The sequence below is a fragment of the Parasteatoda tepidariorum genome, chromosome 6 (genome assembly GCF_982258835.1).
Source record: "Parasteatoda tepidariorum strain Cologne lab strain chromosome 6, Ptep-v5.0, whole genome shotgun sequence".
Classification (NCBI taxonomy): domain Eukaryota; kingdom Metazoa; phylum Arthropoda; class Arachnida; order Araneae; family Theridiidae; genus Parasteatoda; species Parasteatoda tepidariorum.
This window is the reverse complement of record NC_141760.1, coordinates 109,198,226-109,223,997: the sequence shown is the minus strand read 5'-3', so window position 1 is coordinate 109,223,997 and position 25,772 is coordinate 109,198,226. Positions and strand designations below refer to the sequence as shown.

Below are 25,772 nucleotides of genomic sequence, written 5' to 3'. Positions count from 1 at the left end.
CATTCTTGGAACATGGATGGACATGAACAAAAATCAACAGACCTTAAGTTACTTCCTAATTGCATAAGTAAAAATGAGTGGATTGCATGTAGTAAACCATTAATTTTGCATATGATACAACAGTCTTTTCTGACCACTTCTTGTTAAATTTTTATTTGTGTTGTTAACGTATCAAACTCTTCCACAGATTTGACTCCTTTTGTGACAGACCCTATAACAAAAAGTACATTTTTAATATCTTTTCATAACCTATTACTACAGTTATTTAAATCGTAACTATTGTCGAAAGAGTTATGACTTCTTTTCCAACTACTACTACTCATTCGAATGTCTGAAAATGAGCAACGATTGTTTGCTTTGTTGCGCTGAAGATTTTTCTAAATCATTTGAAGGCGTACTTAGAACTTGTGGATTTATAGTGAAAAATTATGCATAGCTAGTTTCATCTATTACTTTTTATGTACGGGTGAAGTAATGAAAGTTTTTGGTTGAGAAGAAAACTTTTTGAGGTAGGTACTTTTTTTTACGTCGCACTAGAGCTGCACAATGGGCTATTGGCGAAGGTCTGGGAAACATTCCTGAGGATGATCCGAGAACATGCCATCACAATTTTGATCCTCTGCAGAGGAGATGGCTCCCCTGCTTTGGTTGCCGGACGACCTGCGCGTGAAGTCAAATACTTTACGGTAGAACAGTTTAACGAGGACCGATACCGCACATCCTCGGTCCCTACGCAGGCTGATCAAATTGGTCACCCACCCGCTTACCACCCTATACCGCGCACCCACCAGTGATGCTCGACTTTGGTGTTCTACTGGGAACCGTGTCTTTGCGATCAGTCCTCTGCGGGACAACATTTTGAGGAAAAGTTTAAACTTGTGATTGCGAGATCATATAAACTAAAACGGTTTTAGAAAAAATTCATTGTTGCGCATTGTGATAATGGTGTCGTAACATGGATTAATGCTTGTGTGTTGTTGTAATTTTTTGGCTTGTAGGTAAAAAATTTACTAATTTTTCTGCTAACCACAAATTTTTTAACGAGTTTTCTTGATGGGTGAATGATTTCTTGGCATGGATTAATGAATGGAGAGGAAATTTTACTGGATTTTAAAGTGTGTCAATTACATATCTGGTGAAGTGTAAAGTAGTTTATATCAGATTTTTTTAATGAAAAGAAATTAAAAAATGACTCTCGGCAGAACAAACACTTCATCATAATATACTAAATATATATTTAATAAGTTTTAAAAGCACTTGTATTTAAAGAAACATAAAAGTAAATGGGTAAAATTGAAATATGTTTATTGCCAGTAAATTACTTTTTGTAAAGTTAATGGAAAATTATAATTTAAAACTTTATAATTTAAATATAATAATCTATATACAATAAAAACTTCATTAACACTTAGAACTATCTTTAAAAATATCACAATCTAGAGAATAGATTTATAATTATATCCAGTCCTAGCAGCAAAGGAAAAACAAATTAAAAAAAACATATGACAACCATTTAAGTGATTAGTCGCAAATTTAAGCCTGATGCCTTCTACAAATTTGAACGAAAAAGCATTTTTAATTTATTAGATTTAAAAAAATACTAAAGTTTGAAAGAAGTTTCTTTTCTACACTTGAATCAGCTGCATCTCTTTTTTTCGGGGGGGGGGGGATTATTTGATTTAAAGAATTTTTTGTAGTACTTTCATTGTAAAGGTGTTCCCACAATTCAATGTAATTTATTTTTTGAAGTTAATTACACTTCAAAATTTAAATATACTATTATTTAATTCAAAATTTTAATATATTACAAAAGCAGTTTTCGGTATGCTGTTGCTTTAATTATTTAAATTGTTTAAGTTAAAAGTATTAATTGCTTGAAAATTAATTCTCATATTTGCTACTGTTCACATTTTCTTTACTAAATTGTTTCATAATCCTTCGAATTAATCAGGCTGTAATTTCAGAATCAAAATGCTCACCCAATATTAAAAAGACTCTTAACCAATTCAAACCTTTAGAATTTAGATTTAAAAAAAAAATTTATTCTAATATTTTTTCTTCTCTTTTCATTAATCTTTAGTATTTTCCATATTTTTTCTACATTTTTAACTTATGTGCATAGATATACATTGTTAGTTCAGACACTCCCACAGAAAAACTTATAGACACATAATCATTGCAATGAAAAGGAATATACACAATTGTAATAGAATTCCTTGAGCCATCATTTTAAGAAAAATAAGAATACTCACTACATATTCATCTTCATAGCTTTCTTCATCATCTGGTTCCCCACTGTTTGGATCACAATCTTTAACTAAGTACTTTAATGTGTTACGCAAGATTCCAAGTACTGAAAGACATTATAAGTTTCAGTATAAGTACACAAAACAATTTGCTTTTTAACACAAAATTAAAAACACTTGGGTAAATCGTTAATGTCAAAACTTGTATACTTAGTGCAATACTTTAGGTCAGTGGTGCGCAAACTTTTTTCGACCGCGACCCCTTTCGTAGAGAGAAAATTTTTGGCGACCCCTAGAGATAAATGTTCACAAATACGATGTATATTTCGAGCATTTCTTTCGTTTCATCGAATAAAAACATCATCATATTTGACTCATATTAATTTTATTTATAATTTTAAGAAAATACTTTTTGTATAACACAAAAATCAGTAAATTGCCCTTTAATGAGATGTATGTGGCTGCAAGTTTCTAATTATCTCATCGATGTTTGGATCAGGGTTTAAGCTGAGTCTAAAAATTCATTAGCAAAAAAGCTAAAATCTGAAAAAAAGTTTTAGCAAAATGCTAAAATGCCATTAGGCTTATAAAATTACTTTATATCAAACAAGTACTGTAAGTTATCTGACAAAGAATAGCTTAATGTACAAGAATATCAAAAAGAATACCTATAACAAAAAAAAACACATTTATTATTTATCAAAACATTTTGGTTTATAATTAACAATCTTCCTTTCTTTCATGTTTGCCCATTTTACAAATGCTTCTTGAAAGTTAAATGCACTTTCAGGGCCCTCAATATTAATCATTAACAAATTGTTTACATGGTTGATTAACAACCTGTTTCGAATATTAGTTTTAATCAAATTAAGACAGCTAAAGCCCCTTTCACAGTCAACAGTGTGCATTGATATTGTTGCAGAATACTCTTTAACAGAAGTTATTAATGGGTACTGTTCAGACACATCATTGGTATATAAAAATAAAAGTAATTCATTAAATGACACGTTTTTACATCGTTGCATTAAGATGTGTTTAAATAATCCCCATTCACAAAGTAATTCAGTTTCTGTAAACTGAAAATCTTTTCTGGGAGATTCCGAAAACAAATTGAAAATGCAACGGATTTCCTTTACACCATAATGCTGTAATTCTTCCGAACTATGGGGCATCCTGCTAGGTATAAATATATTGAACATTTCGATTTTATCCAAATCTCCCAATCTATCAGTAAGCTTTTTTTTAATGGAATTTAGTAAAATCCTTTAGCAAAAATGCGAAAATGCTTTGTTGAATTTTAGCATTTTTGAGGGGTCTTTTCGCATTTTGCGAAAAAAGCTACCGTAGCGGAAACCCTGGTTTGGATGTATGTTGCTAATTGCAATTCACATATCATCTTCAGGTTTTAAACGCGAGTGGTATTTAGTTTTTATTGAAACTAGTTTGCTAAATCCAGTTTCACATAAATACGCTGATGCAAATTGTATTAACACTCTGATGGCATTCTTGCATAAAACGGGATATTGTTTTTCCACGGATAGCCAAAATGTTTGGCAAGGCTGAGTCTTAAATTGATTTCGAAGAGTATAATCACTAATCAAATCTATCAATTGCTCTTTCTCACTAATTTGAAGCGTTGAACTGCATATGTCAAAGGAAAATGGATCACGAATCCAACCAAGATCGTTTTCAGGAAAATCCTCGAATCTTCTCGAAAAATTTTTCTTTAACTTTTCAATGTGATTGGAAATGATGTTTTTAAATGTAAATATATCTATATTATTTTCCTTGATAAAATCGTTAAAGCAAGGGAACATGTTGGTGTTGTTTTTATTCAGTTCTGTTTGCCAGAGACTAAACTTATTCTTAAAAGCTTGAATTTTACTGGCTGTAGTTATGATAGTTGAATTCTCACTCTGCAAGCTCAAATTTAAGTCGTTAAGTTTTTCGAAAATATCAACTAAATAGCTCAGCTTTCCTAGCCTAACTTCATTGATATAATAACTTGCCAATCTATGTTTCTTTTCGATTTAGAACATGTACACTTCATTTCTCAAATCAAATATCCGTCGTAGTATTTTCCCACGTGAAAGCCGATGTGTAACAGTAATTTCTCATACGTTGAGCCCATCTCATTGCAAAGTATTGAAAAGAGACGGCTGTTGTGGCTGTTGCATTTAATGTTGTTAATTGAACTAACAGCGTCTTGTAATACGTTATGCAACTCTTCATCCATATCTTTTGCAACAGGAGCTTTCCGATGAATCATACAGTGATTAAATACCGTATGAGGTGCCACCTTCTGAATTAAGCCTCTGAGCCCTTTATTCGAACCTGTTAATGCTGCAGTACCATCAGTACAAACCGCAACACAGTTTGCCCAGGTAAGGGACTTTGTTTCAAAATATTCATTTATTACTTCGAATATTTTTTCTCCAGTTGTTTTTCCTTCCAAATTTTTGCAACATAAAAACGTTTCTGTTATATCTTCATTAAAAATAAACCTAACGTAAATAATTAGTTGTGACATTTTAGTAATATTGGTAGTCTCGTCCAGTTGTAAAGCAAATACAGATGAATTTTGTATGCGTTTTATGACTTCTGACTCGATATTTCGTGACATTTCGGAAATCCAACTGCAATTAAACAGTGAGTGATGGCGCTTCACTCTTTATATGTACACTGTATGGTATGCAGCATGCAGGGGTAATGCATTTCATAAAAATTTGGGGACCCCCAAAAAACTTCTGGCGACCCCCACAGGGGTCGCGACCCCTAGTTTGCGCACCACTGCTTTAGGTGACCTGACACGGATGTTAAAAATTTTAATTAATTAGCAAAAAATCTAGTTTCAGCCTCCACCTAGGTATGCTGCTTTATTTCTTGTGACCTGCATGCTTGATTGCTGGGTTAATTGATCACATTTCAAATGACAAAATTATATAAAAATTTATTAATATATTCCTAAAACTTTTAATTAAAATAACGACTATGTGCATGGTGCAAAAGACTACTGGAACAAAAAGAAACACGTGGGTAATACAGAAGAGGGGGCATAAGTTTTTACTGCGTTTTTGTAAGACTTGCTTGATTATTTCTTTAAAATATACACTGAACAATAAAAATGAATTAAAAATCATTAAACTTAAATATTGCTTTTTCTTTCCCCCACAATGCATGCACGAGATTTACTATTAAACAGGTAAAGACAAGCTGACCAACAGGTTTGTATGGATTTTCTCTTTATGCAAATTTCCAGTTGTCTATGTGTGATTTTTTCTCTTGTTCATTAGCTCAGGGTGCCCAGCCAAATCTTTCAGCAAAAAATAAGCACATTTTAAGTACTTTTTAAGCACTAAAAATATTAACAAAATGCAAACTAGTTATCAAAGACTTTTCATGATCATGATAAAATAACTTGTTTCTGATAGAGAACTTTTCTCTTGATTACAATAGCTACCATATACACAATAGACACACTTGATTACAATAGATCGAGAGATTTTTCGGTTCGATTTCAGAGGATGGAAAATGAAGCCTGAAATTGAGAATATCTTGCAAATTGCAGCAGAGTCGCTCATGAGAGTGCAAGAATCTCACCGAACCCAACCAGTAGATGTACATAAGGACCCGCAAGTATTTTATCAAACATGTAAAAGGATTGGCGCTTTCATACGCTACGGACCGACGGAAAGCCAAAATGCATTGTGTAAAAATGAATTTCGATAAGGTTGAATAAAACAATGTGAAAACTACGCTTTTGCACAATACGTGGCGAAAATCGACATGGTAAAGAAAAAAATTCATTGCCGAAAAGGGAAAATTGAACACTTTTTAAAAACACCCATTAAATGAAGCACCTTTAAAGGTTTTTAAAACGAAAATCGAAATCAAGCACTTTTTATAAACGCTACGTACTATGTAGATTAAAATTTCGCTCTAATTTGCTACGACCATAACTTATGTCTGCATGCTGATCGTGGAAAATTTGTGGAATGATCACGATTTTCTTTGATGGGTTAAAGTAGCGGTTCCCAAATGGTGCTCCGCAGAAACTTATGATTCCATGGAAGATTTAAAGGAGTACCGAGACTTAGAACTTTATAACATTTTTGAAACCTACGAATATATTTAGGTGCAATGATTAAATTATTATTTAATTAATATTTCGGATGTCTTTACGATATTATTTAAAGTAAAGTGACAAAAGAAAAGGCACTTGCTTTTGAAAAAATAAATGCGAATAACTTAGTGATATGTGCATTAGTCTTTCCCATTGTGATCTTCAAATCATATTTAAATTCGTTAGTAAAGAAATGTGTTTCCTGAACAACTAATTTCAACTTAAGTTCTTTTTAGTTTTCATTTCAACGGCTTATTTCATAAATTTTAGCTTATGAAACAAATCCATATCTAGATCAGATTCTGCTTGCGATTTCAACTGTCAGATATCAAACCTAATTTAAGATACGAAAAAATTTCATTACTTCAATTAAATATTTTGAAAATAAAATCGCACTTTATTGATTAATAAATTTATAATTGTCTTTTAGTAGTTTTTGATAACTAGCAGTCTTTCATATTATTGATTTTTAATAATTGTTTGCATATTTACCTAATGAACTTAATTTATGAAATCGGGGTTCCACAGAAGGAAGTTTGATTACTAAGGGTTCCACAAACGAATAAAAAATTGTGAACGGCAAGGATAACGTATAATTTAAAATGTTACTTCTAATAAAAACTACTATTTAACCAAATTAATCAATTTATCAGGATGTAATACAGGATGTTTTTGGTCGTAACATTTTTGGCATTTGCGATAACGAAAATTTTTGTCAGGCTGACGATTCCTCACTAGCAGTTAATGTTCTGAGGAAAATTAAAACACGTGGTTGTTTGGTCGGTTAATGGGCTAAGACATATTTTTGACCATATTTAACAAAAAATTTTGTTGTTCCAACATGAGGAGGTTAGATAATAATAAAGAAAAATATATTACGATTCTCTACAAAATGAAGAAAATTGTGATTCTTTGCGGAAAAGAAACTTTATTGTGTTTTCATTTAGAACAACTTCAACTGTTAATCCTGAACTGCTCGGTATACAATTTCGCAGACATATTTAAATGCAGCTCAGAAACATTCTGTATAATTCTTTCGATGACTGAATAGACATTGAACAGCCGACTCACAACGTATGATTTTTAAAAAGAGTGAATATGAATCGCGATATGTGTTTTGAATGAACGTGAATATGGATCGCGGTGTAGGATTTTTGAATAGCGAGAAAAATAGCAACTTTTTAAAAGCCAAAATACGAATTACGATTTGTGATTTTTACATCTCATGAATATGAATCATGATGGATGATTTTTAAATCACGTTTTGTTAATACTTTTAAATTGCGTGACTTTTAAATTGCGACTGCCATAAAAATAAGCGTTTGAAAAAATATTTGTGTTGAAATTGACACAGAGCGCGTAGGTGATAATTTTAATACGCGATTCAAAACTCGCGTGCCGTGAAACTATAGTAATAAAAATATCAAGATTTTTTAAACGGGAAAAGCGTAGTAATAACTCTATTAAAATCCCTTCATATTTACGATGCAATAGGCATAAAGAAAGAGCTTCAAAAAATGAGCTATTCCTTACTCGCGATTCATAATAATATCGTGCTGAAAATAACGAAATTTTAAAAATGCGTAGCAATAACTTCCAAAAAAAGGATCAAAAGTCATTTAGAGTTGCTATGAAGTTTGTGCATATAAAGCGTTTCATAACTTTCAAAACGTTAAAGGATATTTCGATTTCATAAAAAAATCGCGATATCAGAAACTACGTGAAAACGAGTTGCAATAACTGGCGAAAAGTCATTGGATTTAGGACGAAAACACATGAAGAGCGTCAATAATAATGTAGTATTAAAAATAATGGGATTCTTAAAACTATGAGTTATTCCGCAGCATTAACCATCGAAAAGAAGCGATCGAAAAACTGAATTGGTAGAGATAGGGTACCTCAAATTTTATTCTAACAATTCAAAACTAACTTTCTAATTAACTAACAATTCAAAATTTCTGAATTTTTTTTATTTATTTATTTTTAAAAAAAAATTGAATTATTTACTTTTTTCACTTTGTTCAGGTTGCAGTCACGGGGCGCATATCGAGGATTGCCGGGCCGCATGTTGTGCCCCCCTTCTTTAGACAATTAAAAATAAATTTCTTTAAAATAGTTTGACATACATTTTCTCAATATATCCATCAATGATGTGTTTTTTAAAGATCAAGTACCATTGCCTGCCATACATTTGCCCGGTATATCCTAACAACGCAAGTAAAATAACTACATAGCCTCATTTGGGCAATATTTTCTGAATTAAAAAACAGACAAATATTTAAAATTTAAAAGTTCTTTAAATAATATAAATTTAAGAAGAGATTTTAAGGAGCAATGAAAAATGCATTAAGAAAAAAATATGTTTCTCAAATTGTAACAATTTGTTTTTGAAATAAATGGAAAAGTATGCATTAAGAGTTTCCTTGTGTGATTATTTAACAAATGCTGTTTTCTTGTAATTGAATGGGACATCTTACTTATCCTACCAAACACCACATTCAATTCAATTAACCTATTTTAGGCCATGCAAATAAATTTTATAAAATGTATTATTTTCATTGAAATATGCTTACATTACATTCATTAAGACACAAAAAATTCGTGTATAAAAAATTATATTTTATTCAAGATATATAATGGGGCGTATAGGCACCATTGACCAAATAAATGAACAAACCATTTAGTAGAAAGCTTGTTTATTATGAATTTTTTTTAATTTACTGACTTGCAACTTTAATCCATCATAAAAACATAATGATAAATCTCAAAAGGAATAATTATACATTTTCAAAAAATTTCATTTGTCAATAACCGTTTTGAGTTGAAAAACTTAAATAGTAGTTTAAAAATCTCTCAACAGAAGGTATGTGTACTACAATTGAATTACTATTAATTTTTGGGTGTCTTAAGAACCCTTGACAATAGCAGAAAAATAAAATTAGTGAAAAATATACGTCACAGTGTTAATAAAAAAATATTTTTTGGAATGGTGCGTTCGCGCAATTTTGGCCGAAAATGGGTTAAAATCGATTGAATCTAAACGTAGACCATACGAAATTGTTGATAAAAGTAAAAACAAAATTAATACGTTTAAAAGTGATTAAAAAAATTGAAAAGTGAATTAAGGCAAATAAGAAGGATTGCGCTAGACTTTGGAATGAACTGGTCCTTAGAACTTAAAACTTTTTTATCAAAAATAGGTCCCTATCAAAAATATTAAATTTCTACTTTAAGATATACCCGAAAAGTAAATACTTTATGATAAGAATAAAAATACCATTGATTTTGAATCGGTAATAATTTCATAAACCATTAAGACCAAAATATCCAGATCAGCTGCTATTTTAATAAAGGGATTCATATTAATCAAGGGATTCATATTAATCAAAGGATTCATATAAATTAGATTCGTATTAATCAAGGAATTCATATTAATTTGATTCATATTAATCAAAGGCTTTTTATTTATCAGATTCATAATAATCAAGAAACTTAATATGAAAAAAACCCTTTTTCTTTTGCACTTTTCTTTTGCAGTATTCTTGTGTAGTACAGGCATTCATAATTCTGACTATGTAATTTAAAATAACATCATTATCACAGACACCTGTATTGTGCGCGCAGTGCATAAAATAAAAATAAAAAATGAACTCACTGAATAACTCTTGACTTAATGACTGGTTCTTTGCCATCAAAGACTCAATCTTAATGGTTCGAAAGTCTACCTTTAAATAAATTGATTATACAGAGAACCCGATATTTTAAGTTACAAAATCAGACGCGAAAACATACTTTTTTACTAACGTAGTATTCTTACGTAGAGCAGAGGAATTTTTTAAAACAAATCAACAGCCGAAAAAAGGGGGTAGCCGTACTCTGCTCCTAATAATTTCGAGCAGGGGAACAATAAAAATTAAAGACTCATAAATATAAATTCACTTCTTAGCATAATTCGCTAAATCTTGAAAATATTTTAAACATATTGCACATAAATATAAAACTCCTTTATCCAAAAATAATTACACATAAAGAATAATTTTTTTGTCATTTAAAATAATGTGAAATGATATATATATATATATATATATATATATATATATATATATATATATATATATATATATATATATATATATATATATATATATATATATATATATATATATATATATATATATATATATATATATATTTGTTAATTTTTCCATGTGTAAATCCATTTCGGGCAAGTCCGTGTTAAAATTATCTATTAAAATTTTTCTTTGATAATTTAAATAATTTTTCTATGTGCTAATCCATATCGTGCAAATCCGCGGCTAAAATTATTTGCAAAGCAGGCAATTTATGTTTCTCTTTTCTATTTTTTCTTAAATAAACATCTATCTTCTAAAACTATTTATGATCAATTTTTAAAATTATCCAGTATAATATTACCTTGCGCACATCCATTTCGGGCCCATCCTTGGTAACTAACAAATCAAAACTCAGAATGACAAATCACTTCAGCAGTGCAGTAAGAACGACACTTTAAAAACCTCTTGTTACACTCAATTTGCGCTTTTGTTTTCATATTTTGTAATCTGGCAATCTTTCTGCGAAAACATTTTTAAATCATTCTTGAAAAATATCCGTCCATGTAAGTTGTTATGATTTTGCTACGCGCTTTATAGTCCCCCCTTTTTAATTTTTCTTCTTTTTATTTTATTTTATTATCTGTTTTTACATGTTATTTTTACTTTTATGATCTATTTTATTTGTGTTATTTTTTAAAAATTTTTTTGAGTGCTCCTCACACTATTGTATTAATATATTTTGCTTTGGCTTTATTGATACAATATCAGAAAGCACTCTGTTTTGCGGATATAATCGTGTGGGCTGAAGAAAAGATTATATCTTTTTTTTCCGGCCTTTTTTCCGGTTTTTCAATTAACATTTTTTTTTTTTTTAATAAAATATTGTTTGTTATTTTTTTACTTATTATTTCCCACCTCCCTGTTTAATGTGTCTATAATTTTTCTTTGTTTTATTCTTCATTTTTAACTTATATATATATATATATATATATATATATATATATATATATATATACATACACGAATAGTTATTAATGCAAAGCATACACCAAATTTTTAAATTTCGTGTATTTTTCTATGAAAAATTAGTTTAATGGCCTTCCCTCCCCATGTAAAAACTCCTGTGCAAGCTTAAAACTTCCATGGATCATCTTTTTTTTTCTCCAGAATATTAAATGTGATGTCAAAAGATGGCGCCACTGGTAAACAAGAATAATCACACTCCCAGTGCTTTGATGGCTTACGACAGTGTTTCCCAAACTCACGACTTTTGCGTACCCTTTCTAAATTTTTCGTAACGCTATGTACCAGAATTAATGTATTTTTATTAGAAAAATTAATGTATTTTTTTAAAAAAATGTTTACTTTTCATTTTTGTTACAAAATTTTCGGCAAAAAATTCTCAAATTTTTGTAAAAAATTCTGTGTTAGAGTGATAAAAACTATATTTTAAAGAATAATCTAAATAAGTAGAATTTATTACAAACCTTTACTATCAAATAATTGCAAAAAAGTTAAAAATCAAAACTGGCTGTTGACACCACTAATTATTAACTGTTAACTCTGCAAAAATAGCCAAAAGAAAAATACGTAATCGCAAATTTTCATGGTTGCTTTTGATTTTAAATAAAAAAATTTTACATTTTCATTTGTTGCAAGATAATTCGCATAAGAACGCGTACCCCCACTAAACTGTTCCCGTACCCCTGAGGATACGCGTACCACACTTTGGGAAACACTGGCTTACGACAACAGCAACAGTATAGTTATATATAAAAAAGAAAGTGAAATGTTTGCTATGGATGGTGTTTTCAATATAAATGTACACACTTCTGCTTACTACAGCTTATTCTGCGAGGCGATATTTTCAAAACGGATAATTTTGTTTTCAATAAAAGAAATAAATTAGGTAATTTCTGAGCTCAAATCTGCCGTATTTCATAAGATATTAATGTTATTAAGTAATTCTGGTGAGTTTGAAGTGAAGGTTTCTTTTAGTTATTTATAGATATATTGTTAAAAAAGGAGACATGGTTGCTAGATTTTGAATAACTCGCTTTTTTGGCAGTCCTCCTTTGGCCTCTTTTCATTTGTTTATTACTTTTTGTTCTTGTTGCAAGTTGTGCACCATCTTAGGTTAGTGTTAGCATACTGTTCGAAGAGGAAGATTAAGTTTATACATTATAATTGGGTATACTATAGTCACAGATCGTGTTATTAATACTAAATTTAACTAGTAAACAGCATTTTCTGCGAACCTGATTTCTTGCAACAAGTAAGCATCAAACGAAGTGTCTTGTTATAAGTCGTTACTCGCCAGGTTGGAATTGTATTAGTCTAGTTCCTTTGAAAATAATTTATTTTGTTGTTTTACATAAGTTTATGAATTTAGTAAACATATTTAAAACTCAGTTCATTAATTAAACTAAAAGGTAAATGTTATTCCTAGTAAGTGGAAGTTGTTGTTTTTTTTCCTTCATATTATACCCAATTCAGGTTTAAATTTGAAAGTTAGCATATATTATTGACAAGGTACGAAGTGTTTTATAACGATTCTTTTTTCAAACGTTAGGTTTACATATTTATAATTGACCAAACCACATGTTACTACAACATAACACTGCTATTTCACAATGAAGTTTAAAATTATATAAGCGTATGTTTTTTTAAATTTTTTTTATTATATAGCGACACTTTTATTAGCTATTGCATGTGGTATTGTAAATCACTGTTTAGGCATACGTTAGTTTTGAAGATTGTATATCCGTAACAAGGTAATAATTGTTTCATAATAATTCTTTTTCTGATATAGATTTCACGTTTTCATAACCTTCGAAATCGCATGATTTCAGTCTTGATCAAGTTGTGGGCCAAATGGCTTTAAAATACACCGGAAACAGTAGCATAGGCGGTATAGACCTTGCAGCATGGAAAATACCATCCATATGATAAATATAGTATTTCAAATTGTGTTACAAGCAGGTTTCCTTTTTTAGTTTAAAGAATTTTGATCTTTTGAAGTTAGTTTATTATTAGTTTTAGTGCCACTTGTTCATTCATAGTTGATTTTAAAGTCCCAAAAATTCAGTTAAATTTGTATTGTATTAGAAGCTGGAGACAAACTGCAAACCTATGCCTAACTCGGATAAATCATGTTTTTGCGCTTAGTTGTTTTTTTCCTTCCATTTATGGTGCAAATATAGTTATTTAATTAATGTTATATATTATTTAATAAATAGTAAATAAAGTATTTTCCGTTAACTTATTCTCTTCTTAAATTATAATTTAATTTAGAATTATCAATCCATAAGTCTAAAATTAAGATTCCATTATTCCTTATTAAATTGTCGGTATCAATAAAAAAAAATATCAGACGTACGCGATAGGAATTGATTTAAGTTTAATTAATGTTGTTTAAAAACAAAATTGATTTTCTTATAAATTTGAAATGTTGCAAAATCTTTTAGAGCCAGGTTGGTTCAAGGGATAGAGCGGACCGGGTTCGAGTCCCAGCTATGGCTGGTCGAATTCTGCACCCGGCTAGCACCGACCGCAGTGCTGAAGTAAAAATATCCTCAGAGGTAGACGTATCATGGGTTTAAGTCCTCTTGCCGTCAGGCTAACCATGGATGGTTTTTCTCTTCATGTAACGCTATTCATAATTTTATTTAAAATTATTTGAATTGATTTACAATAAACGTATGGTTTAAATTCTGTTCAAACAGTATTTGTAACAAGCAGGTGAATATTAAAAACAATTCGTCCGGAAAAAAACATTTCAAAAATCATGTTTCAAATTTGTTTCTTTAATTTTAGAAATTTTAAAAAAGTAATTTCAATAATGTATTTCTTGTGAATAAAATGGAAAATTTCAATTTTTTTTTCAATTTTAACTATATTCAAATTTTAAAGAAGGAAAATTTTAAAACTCACACTTATTTTTAATTTTTCGAGATGTAGTACTTTTTTTAAGTCACATTTTAAATTCTTTAAATTATCTATGATATAAACACATACAAAAAATTGCTATTGTGATTTTATATTTATTTTGAAAAAAATTTTTTATGAATTTTATTCTGCAAAATACATTTTGCTTACATATTTTAGCTAATAATAGCATAAAATTTAAAAATACATCGTTCGTGTTCAGTTTATATCCTGAATTAATTCAATATTATACTTAAGAAAAGTTATTATAAATGAATAAGTATTTATTTTTTGCAGTTTTTTTTAGGGAGAAAGGTAAACTCTCCAGTAAAAATTAAAAATTTCTGTTGTTGCGGCAAGTTGCTCGGTGAACTAAGCGAATTTAAGGCAAAGACGGGTTTCTTATGTTTCAGATGGCGCCATCTATGGCCAAAATTACCAATTCTATCACACACATCATAGCCCATTTACAGGGCTGACCCATTCATATATCCATTTATTCATCCACAGATCGTAAATTTGACCTGAACTAGAGAACGATCTATCTCCAATTCAGTACCTCTAGATTTATGATATGTTTCGGGAACATAGACATGATTGGGAATTATATGTTTTGAGAAGACTTTGTGACCTGTCATACTTAACGTGCACCAGTCTCCATTTACTACACGGGGAGTCTTTGACCTGCGGTGATCGAACTCACGATCCCTTGGACATGGGCCGCACGCTCTATTAACCAGCCTGTCCTGGCAGTACTTAAAATTCTAAATCTTAAATATTTCCATTTCCTATTTGGGATCAAACTTTCAAGTGAAAGAATTCGAAACAAGTTCTAATGTTTGTATATATAATTCTTATGTATTACTCAGTTTACTTATAATGCAAAATGAAATAACAAAATTTTAATTTTTGAATACCCATAATGATGATTTTTGCATTATTGTGGAAAAAATTATACTCTTAATATTAAATTTGTTTTTAGATTTATTGATAATTTAATTATCTTTAATTTCCAAGATTATACTATTTTATTAAATAATATTTACCACGAGGAATTAATCTTGCTCCGAAATCATGATGATAATATTAATTTAAATTTTTTGGATTTGGGTATTATAAAAGAGGAAAATATCTGCTTATGTTGATTTATACGATAAAAGAAATGATTTTAATTTAATATAAATAAACTAATTACTTGGATTTCTAATGTTTCTAGGAACATCTATTTAAATATCATTTTTAATGATTTTTTTAATGATTTAGGTAAATTAAAAGAATATGTAATAATATTTATTTATCCTAAGAACAAATAGATAAACTCTTTCAAAATTTGATAAAAAACAAAGAATACCAATTTTAGAATTTCATCCATAGTAATGAAATTCTATATAAAATTATTGAGTTAATTGTATATTATTGCAAATAAATTCACTAAAAATTTCTTTGTTAATTTATATAATTTTTACCATGTGCAAATTCATTTCGGGAAAATCCGTGGCTAAAACTACGTGCAAAACAGGCAATTCATGTTTCTTTCTCTTTCCTATTTTATTTTTTTTCTTAAATGAATCTTAATTTTCTAAAATTATTAATTGTCAACTTCTTATTCTATATCCAATATAATATTACCTTGCGCACATCCATTTTCGGGCCCATCCGTGGTAACTAACAAATCAAACGCACTTCAGTACTGCAGTAAGAACGCACTTTAATACAAAACCCCTCTATTTACGCTTTAACCTAAATTTGCGCTTTTGGTTTCATATTTAACAATCTGGCAATCTTGTTACGAAAATATTTTAAATCATTTTTGAAAAATTCCCCTTTCATGTAAGTTTATTTGAATTCGCTACACGCTTTATAGATTTCGTTTCACGCTTTATTCTGTTTTTTTTCTTCTTTATATTTTATTTTCTGTTTTTACGTGATATTTTTATTTAATGTGTTCTATTTTATTCGTTGTAAAGTTTTTGAGTGCTCCTTACACTATTGCATTGGTATATTTTGCTTTGGCTATATTATACAATATTAGAAAGCACTCCTTTTTGCGGATATAATCGTGTGAGCTGATGAAAAGATTATATCTTTTATTTTCCAGATTCTTGTAATTTTTTTCTATGTTCTCTGCATTTTGAACTAAGGTAACTAATTTTGAACTATATATATATATATATATATATATATATATATATATATATATATATATATATATATATATATATATATATATATATATATATATATATATATATATATATATATATATATATATATATTCATAATTTTACTTAATTCCATTATTTCTTATCAAGTTATTGGTATCAATTAAAAAAGTGTCAGAAGTACGTGTATTGGAATTGATTTAAGATTAATATTGTTTAAAGGAAATATCACAAAATCTTGTAAAGAGTCGTGGTAGCTCAGAAGATTCGCGTTCGTCTTCGGTAAACCGGATTCGAATCCCAGCCATGACTGGTCAATGCGAATTCCGCACCCGGCTTGCACCGACCGCAGTGCTGACGCAAAAATATCCTCAGAGGTAGACGGATCATGGGTTTAGGTCCCCCTGCCGTCAGGCTAACCATGGGAGGTTTTCCTCCTCATCTAACACAAATGTGGGTTAGTTCCATCAAAAATCCATCATTCTCCTCTAAGGCAAAATTTGTCCCAATACCTTATCCACGAGATCCTTTTTTACTGGATTGGGTTCAAAATTACAAAGCTATGGAGTTTATTATTATTAGTCGTAAGCAAATAATTGGAACAGCTGTTCAAAGCCGGTTATAAAATAAAATAAAAATCTTGTAGATTTATGTTTAAAAAAAGTACTGTAAAGAAGTATGCTTATGGTTTTTTTTAAAGCATTTTCTTTTATATGTGTTAAATAATTTGTTTTTATGCTTTTACTTCATTCAAGTTATTTTGGTATTAAACGAAGTTAGTGAAATGTGTTTGAAATGAGTGTATTGTACTAATAGCCAATTTTACGTTGCATTTCGTAAATTGATAGGTAAATGAAGTATTTTCTATCAAATGTCAATTCCTCATTCTTCATTTTATTTCAAGTTATTTGAATTGATTTAAAATGCACGTATGGTTTAAATTCTGTTCAAACAATATTAGCAACAATCATGTAAGCATTAAAAACAATTCAACCGGAAAAAATATTTAGAAAATCATGTTTCAAATTTGCTTCCTTTGTTTTTGAAATTTAAAAAAAAAATTTCAATCCTTGTCAATAAAACAGAAAATTTCAAAACTTTTTTTTTCAATTTTAACAATATTCAAATTTTGAAAAAGGTAAATTTAAAAATCACACTCTGTTTTAATTCTTCGAGATATAGTAATACTTTTTTTACGTCACATTTTAAATTCTTTAAACTACCTATGATATAAACACATACAAAAAGTTGCCATTGTGATTTTATATTTATTTAAAGAAATTTGTATGACTTTTATTTTTCAAAATGCATTTTGCTTACATATTTTAGGTAATAATAGCATAAAATTTAAAAATACAACTTTCGTGTTCAGTTTATTATCCTGAATTAATTCAATATTATACTTAAGAAAAGTTATTATAAATGAATAAGTATTTATTTTTTTAAGTTTTTTAGGGAGAAAGGTTTTTAAAAAAAATAAGCCTTTATTTTTGCTTAATTAATTTTTCAATTTGCTTAAAATTCAGTTGTTTCTAATGCCACTAGCCAATATCTGCAAGCCTGCTTGGTGAAACTAAGCAAATTTTAGGCAGAGGTGCGTTTCTTGTGCTTCAGTGGAGCCACCTATGATCAAAAATACTTATTCAGTCACACATACGTCACAGTCCATTTACAGGGGGGCGAACCCATTCATATATCCATTTATTCATCCACGTCTCGTAATTTTCACCTGAACCCGAGAATCTCCAATTCAGTACCCCAAAAATATGATTTGTTTTGTGAACATAGAAGACTTTGTGACCCGACAGATTTAACGGGTAACGGTCACCACCTACTACACGGAGTCTTCGGCCAGCGGTGATCGAACTCACGATCACTTGGACATGGGCCAACCTAACAAGCAGGGTATCCTAGCAGTACTTAAAATTCTCAATCTTAATTACTTCCATTTCTTATTTGGAATCAAACCTTTATGTGAAAAAAATTTCACAAAATTTATTATGTATATATAGATATTTCTTACGTATAAACCAGTTTACTTATAATTTAAAATGACGTAACAAAATTGTAATTTTTGAATAAAAAATATCAATTCTCAAACCAAATATCCTTCTCAGTTTGCATTATATTTAAAAAATGTAAATAATTTTTTTCAAAAATAAGAATAGAATCAAACACTTTTTGTAAGCAACATCACTTTACCGTAAGATAAGTCGTGGTTTGGCATAATCCGTTTAAAAAGGAAGTGGATTCTGACGTCATAATCCCGCCTTTTTTTGAGTCACGTGAAGCTATTTTCGTTTCAAGCTAATTTTCAGTGATGATTTTAATAAATTCAGGTTAATTTTGAACCAGTTGATTTTTAAAAGTTTTAAGTTATAGACTTGTCAAAATAATCAGCATTACTCGATTACCCTTCGTATGCAGGTTGTTTGCTCTTAATATTAATTTTACCTCTTTGCGCATTCCGCTATATCTCAAGAACTTTTAACGAAAATTAAAAAGATTCCGTACTAAATTATAAAATTTGTTTATCCATTGATAATTCAATGCAAAAATGTTTAATTATTTTTTTTTTGTATTTTATTTAAAAATGGCCGAAGAAATTTTGAATTGCAAGGTATACATTTTTCTGCATCATTTTAAATAATGCAATTTTAAATGGTGAAATACAAAATTTAATGAAATCGGACGAATAGATCCTAAGAAATCGAATTTTTAAAAATACTTGAGTCGTATTGTTTGAAAAAGTCTTATATTTAAAAATTGATTTCTCAGAAACTAATCGGTCAACATCGCTCAAACGTTGTATTAGACCATTTAAAGTATTAACAACATTTAATATAATGCAAAAATTGTATACCTTAGAATTCAATTTTTTACTATTACTAAATAAAAAAATGAAAGATAAAAAGTATTTACTGAAAGTTTTATTTTGCTTGAAATTATTTCTGGATAAACGGAGCTCATTTGAAGTTTTATATGAAAAATCTTTTAATTCGCTTAAAAATTCAAGATATGATCAAATACGCAAAAAGTAAAATTAACATAAAGGGGTCCAAATTCTGGACCACTCTTTAGTCCACATTACTCGAACCTTATTTCTCGGCTACCCCCTATTCGAATCAGTCGAGCAAACGATATGTTTATTCAAAGAAAGTACCTTTTTGTGTCTGATTTCGTAACTTAAAATATCGTTTTCGCACAATTAATTAGCATGTTGTACACCTCGAATCATTCAGACCAAGAATGTAAGATTCAATTATTAGATCAAAAATTTCATTTGTTATTTTTTTATGCACTGTCACATGCTTATAGCAGCTGTAGTTTCAATTTGTGCTACAGTTTTGAAAAAGAAAATCCAGAAAATGAGACAGGAAATAAACAGGCAATAAAAAATTAAAATTTTTGGACAAAACTAGCGAAGATTTCAAAATTGATAAGACATGAGAATTATAATCTTACCTGTGTTTTGCTGTACTACATTATGTAGCTCATTTAACACCATAGCTCTTTCCTATAAGAAAAATAGTTGCTTTAGTAAAACCATAGTTAAAAAAAAGACAGCAGTGTAAATATTGCAATCAAAAATGAAGGGTATGTTACTACTCCCTCTGGGGTTGGGAACAATTTGGTTCCATATCCAGACGTTACCTCTTATGCGTTTTTCAAATTCCGATATTTTGATTAAGGTATTATAATACACATACTACAAATTTAATTTACCGCTTTACGAGGTCAATGCGTGACAATTTAAACGAAAAACTATATAGTTTTTCTTTTACTTTGATAACTTCTTTATTGACAGTTTTTTCCCTTCGGTTTTTCATACTAAAAATATCGCATTTAAGTAACCGCGTTTTTTTTTCATTGTACCAACTTCACCGTTGCTGTTGTCTCTAATTCCACTTGCCACATGGGCAAGCCTGCTTGGTGAAATCCAGGCAAAGTTAAGGCAGAGTGTGCGTTTCTTGTTTTTCAGTGGCGCAATCTATGGCCAAGAATTCGACTTCTGCCACACCATACGTCGCACCCATTTATAGGGCGGACCCATTCATACATTCATCCACAGATCGTAATTTTGACCTGAATCAGACAACGATCGATCTCCAATCCAGTACCCCAAGAGGTATTGATTTGTTATGGGAAATGGAGGACTTTTGCGATTCGACAGATTTAACGTGCATCAGTCACTTTACTACATGGGGAGTCTTCGGCCGGCGGGGTTCGAACCCACGAACTCTCAGACGTGGGCCCAGTGCCCTACCGACCAGGCTATCCCGGCCGCGATATTCCACTATGACTAACTCTGGGGCATTTTATATATACAAATGTACGAACGAGTAGAAGCGTCTGTGGCAAACCTTCACTGTAAACAAGGAACATCGTCTTTTTAAACTTCATTACTATTATTTTTTTTTTAGTAAGTCCCGCAGTGGATTGATCGTTAAGGCACGATTCCCAGCAGATCACCGAAGTCAAGCATCACTGGGTGCGGTCAGTGTGCGGGTGGGTGACCCACTTGGATCAGTCTGTGTAGGGACCGAGGGTGTGCGGTATTGGTCCTCGTTAAACTGTGCTACCGTAAAGTGCTCGACTTCGCGTGCAGGTCGTCGGGCTACCGAAGCGGGGGTGCCATCCCCTCCGCAGTGGATCAAAATTGTGATGGCATGTCTTCGGATCATCCTCCGGGATGTTTCCCAGACCGTCGCCAATAGCCCATTGTGCAGCTCTAGTGCGACGTAAATTAACAACAACAATAATAATAAACTTGATTATCGTTATGGAGATCTTTAAAAGTAATTGCCTTAAAGAATTACAGAAGTATTAAGAAGATTACTTTCAATTCTTTTTATTTAACTGAAACCATTGATTACTTAATAAAATAATAGATCAATTTAGAACTGTTGATTTTACTTATTAATTTTTGCAGTTGAAACACGTTGCTTTCCTCAAAATTCAGTGGGCTTGAATAAGTTTTTTTTTTCTTGTTTTTTTTTTTTTTTTTTTTTTGTAATTTATCAACAAGATACCACCATCATTTATCAACATGTATCAGCAAGATACTTCTGCTAATATTTTATTCATTTAAAATATAATAAACCAACATTTAAATTTAGCACCAGTTTTTACTACAATTCAATTATGTAAATCTTGTAAGATTACCTATTTAATTCTTTTTATCTGCTTATATTTCCTCAAAATTTCTATTTAGATCTAACATACCTGTGCGTTTTTGTAAATTTTTGATATTGTTTTATTTTATGCATAAATGTTTCTAACTATTTTTAAAAAAATTGACCTAAATATTTTAATATAATATTTAATATTATATATTTGAAATCAAATTTTTTTAAATCAAATTTTTTTAGATAAAAAATTTTGATGTCGATAGTATATTTGAGAATTGTATATATAAAATGTAATCTATCAAAAATCAAGATCAGCAACAAAAAAAAATTCTACTCTGACCATACATTGTGTCCCCTTATTGTGTAATATAATGTATGTTTATTATTGCTTTATAATAAAATATATTTTTTCTAATTAAGTTGCTTAATTTTATTTGTTACATTTTTTCAATATATTTTTATTGTTTTAAGGAATTAAATTTATATATTTAGTTCCTTTAATCCTTAAACTTTTTTTTTGACAAACTGATATAAGTTGTCATTTTGGACCACATTATTAAAGTTATTACTATATCAAGATCGATATAATTCTCCTGATTTTCAACAGAACTTTTAATTTTGCTATTTCTCTTAACTTGGAAATATTTAAAGTAATCTTTTAAATAAGGTTACTACATTTTCGCAAGACATTACAATGGTGGTTTCTTTCGCTGAACTAAAAATTTATGAAGCTAAGACATTTATTTTTATTTAATTTTCCCTTCTATTTGAGCTTAGTGTTGATAAAAGATGCAAAGAATAGTTGTTTGGTTGAATACCTGATACATGCAGAAGAGATGCAGGCAAATATTTGGTTACTAATTGCGACTCGTAAATTCTATTTCGGGCAAAATACTATACGTTGATTATAGTTTAAACAGCTTTTTAAATTAAAACATTCTATTTGTAAGTTTTCCAAAGGATTATAATTACCACTTTACTATAATTGTTAAATTTTAAAAACATAATAACAGAATAATCCTCTTAGAAACAAGTTTTTACCATGCTATTTCTTTTTCCATTTTTGCACATTTTTTCCCACAATAATATATAAATATTTATTATAACATTCGGAAAAGGAAATCAGATGGTTATCAAATTCATATCTATATTTTAAATTTAATTAATTTAATATGCTATTATATTTAATAATTAATAAACACTTAAAATTTATGCATGAATATAACCCATGGATTTTGTTGCTCTAAATAGATCAACTGATATCGAAATGTATTTATATTCGACCAAATCGAATATATTTGATTTTTGAAGCAAATAAGACAGATACAAAATAATTTTTGCATTATTACTATTAATTCAAATTTACCATATCTTTTTCACTTCATAAATTTTATAAAATTGTAGTTTCCCTGAACACAAAGACAAATGATTTCAAAAGTGTTTTATTATTAAAAATTCAAGATAATCTAAATTAATGAAAATAATTAAAAAAGCACTTTTAAAAGAAATGCATGTGCATGAAAGAAAAGATTTGTCATTTCATTTAAATTTTAGTACATAATCATTAAAATAAAATGTACTCATTGAATTGCAGCATAGTATTTCTATCAACATTTTGTGGTTGTCTAAATGCTACACCATATAATTAAGCAATATATTTTATTTGTGAATCAAGCTGTGTTTAAATTTTTTCACTCTATAAACAAAATTAAACGTGATCGCACCCTTATTAGTGTATAATTACAATATTTTGTGTTTCACATAAAGATTTAATAAATGTGACTGACCAAGTTTGAACATTGTAGGTTAATATATGAGGACCATACTGCCCAAAACAGAAAATATCAGTTATTACGCAAATTCACTTAGGAAGAAATGTTTAGTGACTGTTTACAGGATATTAACTTTCTACTGGAATGAAATGTTGATAATTTCATATTAAAACGGTGAGACTATACTAAAAATGGCTGGGTTTCCTTTTCGAGGAGAACCATTGTTTCTTGATGGTAAAAAAAGTTGGATGAAATGAAAACAAAAAGTAGGCAAAATTTAAGACACTGAACGCAATCATAGCGAAATAATTTATTATTTTTCTGCATTATGTTTTAAATTAAATTCAAATAAAAATTATTACTAAATGTATCAGTTTATCCTTATTTACCCTTACAGTAAATTGGATATATTGCATTTAACTCATTTTGAAGTCATTTTTATTTAGATTTTAATTACTTTTTATAATTAATATGACTATGTAAATATTTAAATAACTGGCATAGATAAAATTGTTTGTATTAATTCAGGTTTTAGTTTTGAAATTTACAAGAAACTGCCAAATATTTTGCTTGCTAATACTTTTTCAAAACTAAATCTATTTTAAAAAAATAATTTTTAGAAATCAGTAGGGGAAAGTGGGGTCAATTGTAACATTTTTTACTTAACTATTTTTAACTAACAAAAAATAGAATATATTATTAGTATTAATTGACAGACGAGTAAAGTAGACTATCCTCTACTAGAAAAAAAATAAATACCTGATTTTAAAATATTATTATATTAGTTATTAACAATTTTTGACAGTCGTGCACTTGTTACAATTGTCCCCACTCACGGGGTCAATTGTAACAGTTCATAAATTCAACTAAAACATAGTTAATTGTACATATTATCATAGTTGTGATATATTTTTTTATTAATCAACATAGTAGTGATATTTTAGGAGTAAAAATAATAATGAGCAGAAACCTAAAAGGTTAAACTTTTAACTTTAAGGGGTCAAAAATTTTAATTTATGCTGTAAAAGGTGACAAATAAAATAATGCACATGCAACATAATATAAATGATGTAGGAAACTATTGGTGGTTCTTAAGGCCTCACATACCTTTTAATAAGTAAAAAATGAGAGAAAACGAGCAATTTTCAATCATCTGCCAATTTTATAATAATTATTCTAAAAATACCAAATTTTGAAATATGACACTATACATAGTCTACATTTTGAAAACAATGCAAAAATGTTTTTTTCAAAAATTAAGAAATTTCTTAATTAATTGAAATTTTAATTCAATAAAATTTTTCTGTTTTTATTTGCGCGCAAGTTTCTGGAAAAAGTTTACATAATATTTGCTTGATTTTTTTTGTGAGTATAGAAATATATGGTAAAACTAAAATGACGAAGAATGAACAAATAATTTTACTTTTTTCTCAATGCAAAAATTTTTTTAAAATTTATTAAAAAATTTTAACAAAAAAAATTGCTATTTCATTTTTTTAAATGTCAATACATTAATCCCACCTTCAAATGGCTTCGTTAATTTATAGAAACAGGTATTTGAGACCTGCTGTAAAAATTTTGTGCAATTCTAATCAATAGTTTTCGAGATATTGTGCGCGCAAGGTGTAAAAATAGCATTTTGAGATAAATGAGTTTAAACACAAAACAGGACATATTTTATTAAAGAAAATGTATGACTTATTTTTTCGATAACTTTTGATCTAATGTGAATTTTTTTATGCTTTTTTTCCCAAATTTTCAGAAAGATCCATAGAATAAAATAAAATATTATGAAAAAAAAAATCGATTTTTTTGAAGTATTAAAAGGTATGTGAGGCCTTAAAGAGTTAAGTAATGGTTTGTAAACATAAGATTATTTATTTTCAGCTGTTACAATCGTCCCTTTACTTATTGCTACAATTGTCCCCAAGACGCCATTTCAGCTTCATTTGTAAAAAACAATGCTAGTTAATTAGCAAAACTAATCTTTTTTTATTGAAAGGTTAATTAAGGTGTCCGCTTACATATTCGGTTACTAATTTTTATTTGTTTAAACAAAATTACTTTGTTACAATATAATATTCTAATACCAAAAAAAGTACTTGCGTGGCGTGAAAATATCTTTTGTGATGTAACTCTTTCAAAAGTACATAAAAATGGTTGCCATCAGGGGTGTACATGTAGATTTATTAAATACACCTTGTGCGCCACCTAGGAACCAAATCTAGAACCCAACACTCGAAATTTTTGCTCTGTTACAATCGTACCCTGTTACAATTGACCCCACTCTCCCCTACTATTCTTGTGAAATTATCATACATCCGTTTTTCACATGAG

At 29.1% G+C, this 25,772-nt stretch overlaps 1 long non-coding RNA gene across 1 annotated transcript in view; it reads right to left on the bottom strand.

Annotated features, from left to right (window-relative positions):
- Positions 1 to 2,244: 2,244 nt before the first annotated feature.
- LOC122272306 (uncharacterized) overlaps positions 2,245 to 25,772 on the bottom strand; it is a 60,750-nt gene continuing 37,222 nt past the window's right edge. Inside the window, exons 4-5 of the long non-coding RNA XR_015434814.1 lie at positions 19,997 to 20,048; positions 2,245 to 2,353 (exon numbers count right to left, since the gene is read on the bottom strand). This is a non-coding gene — a long non-coding RNA (uncharacterized LOC122272306). The remainder of the gene's footprint in view (positions 2,354 to 19,996; positions 20,049 to 25,772) is intronic.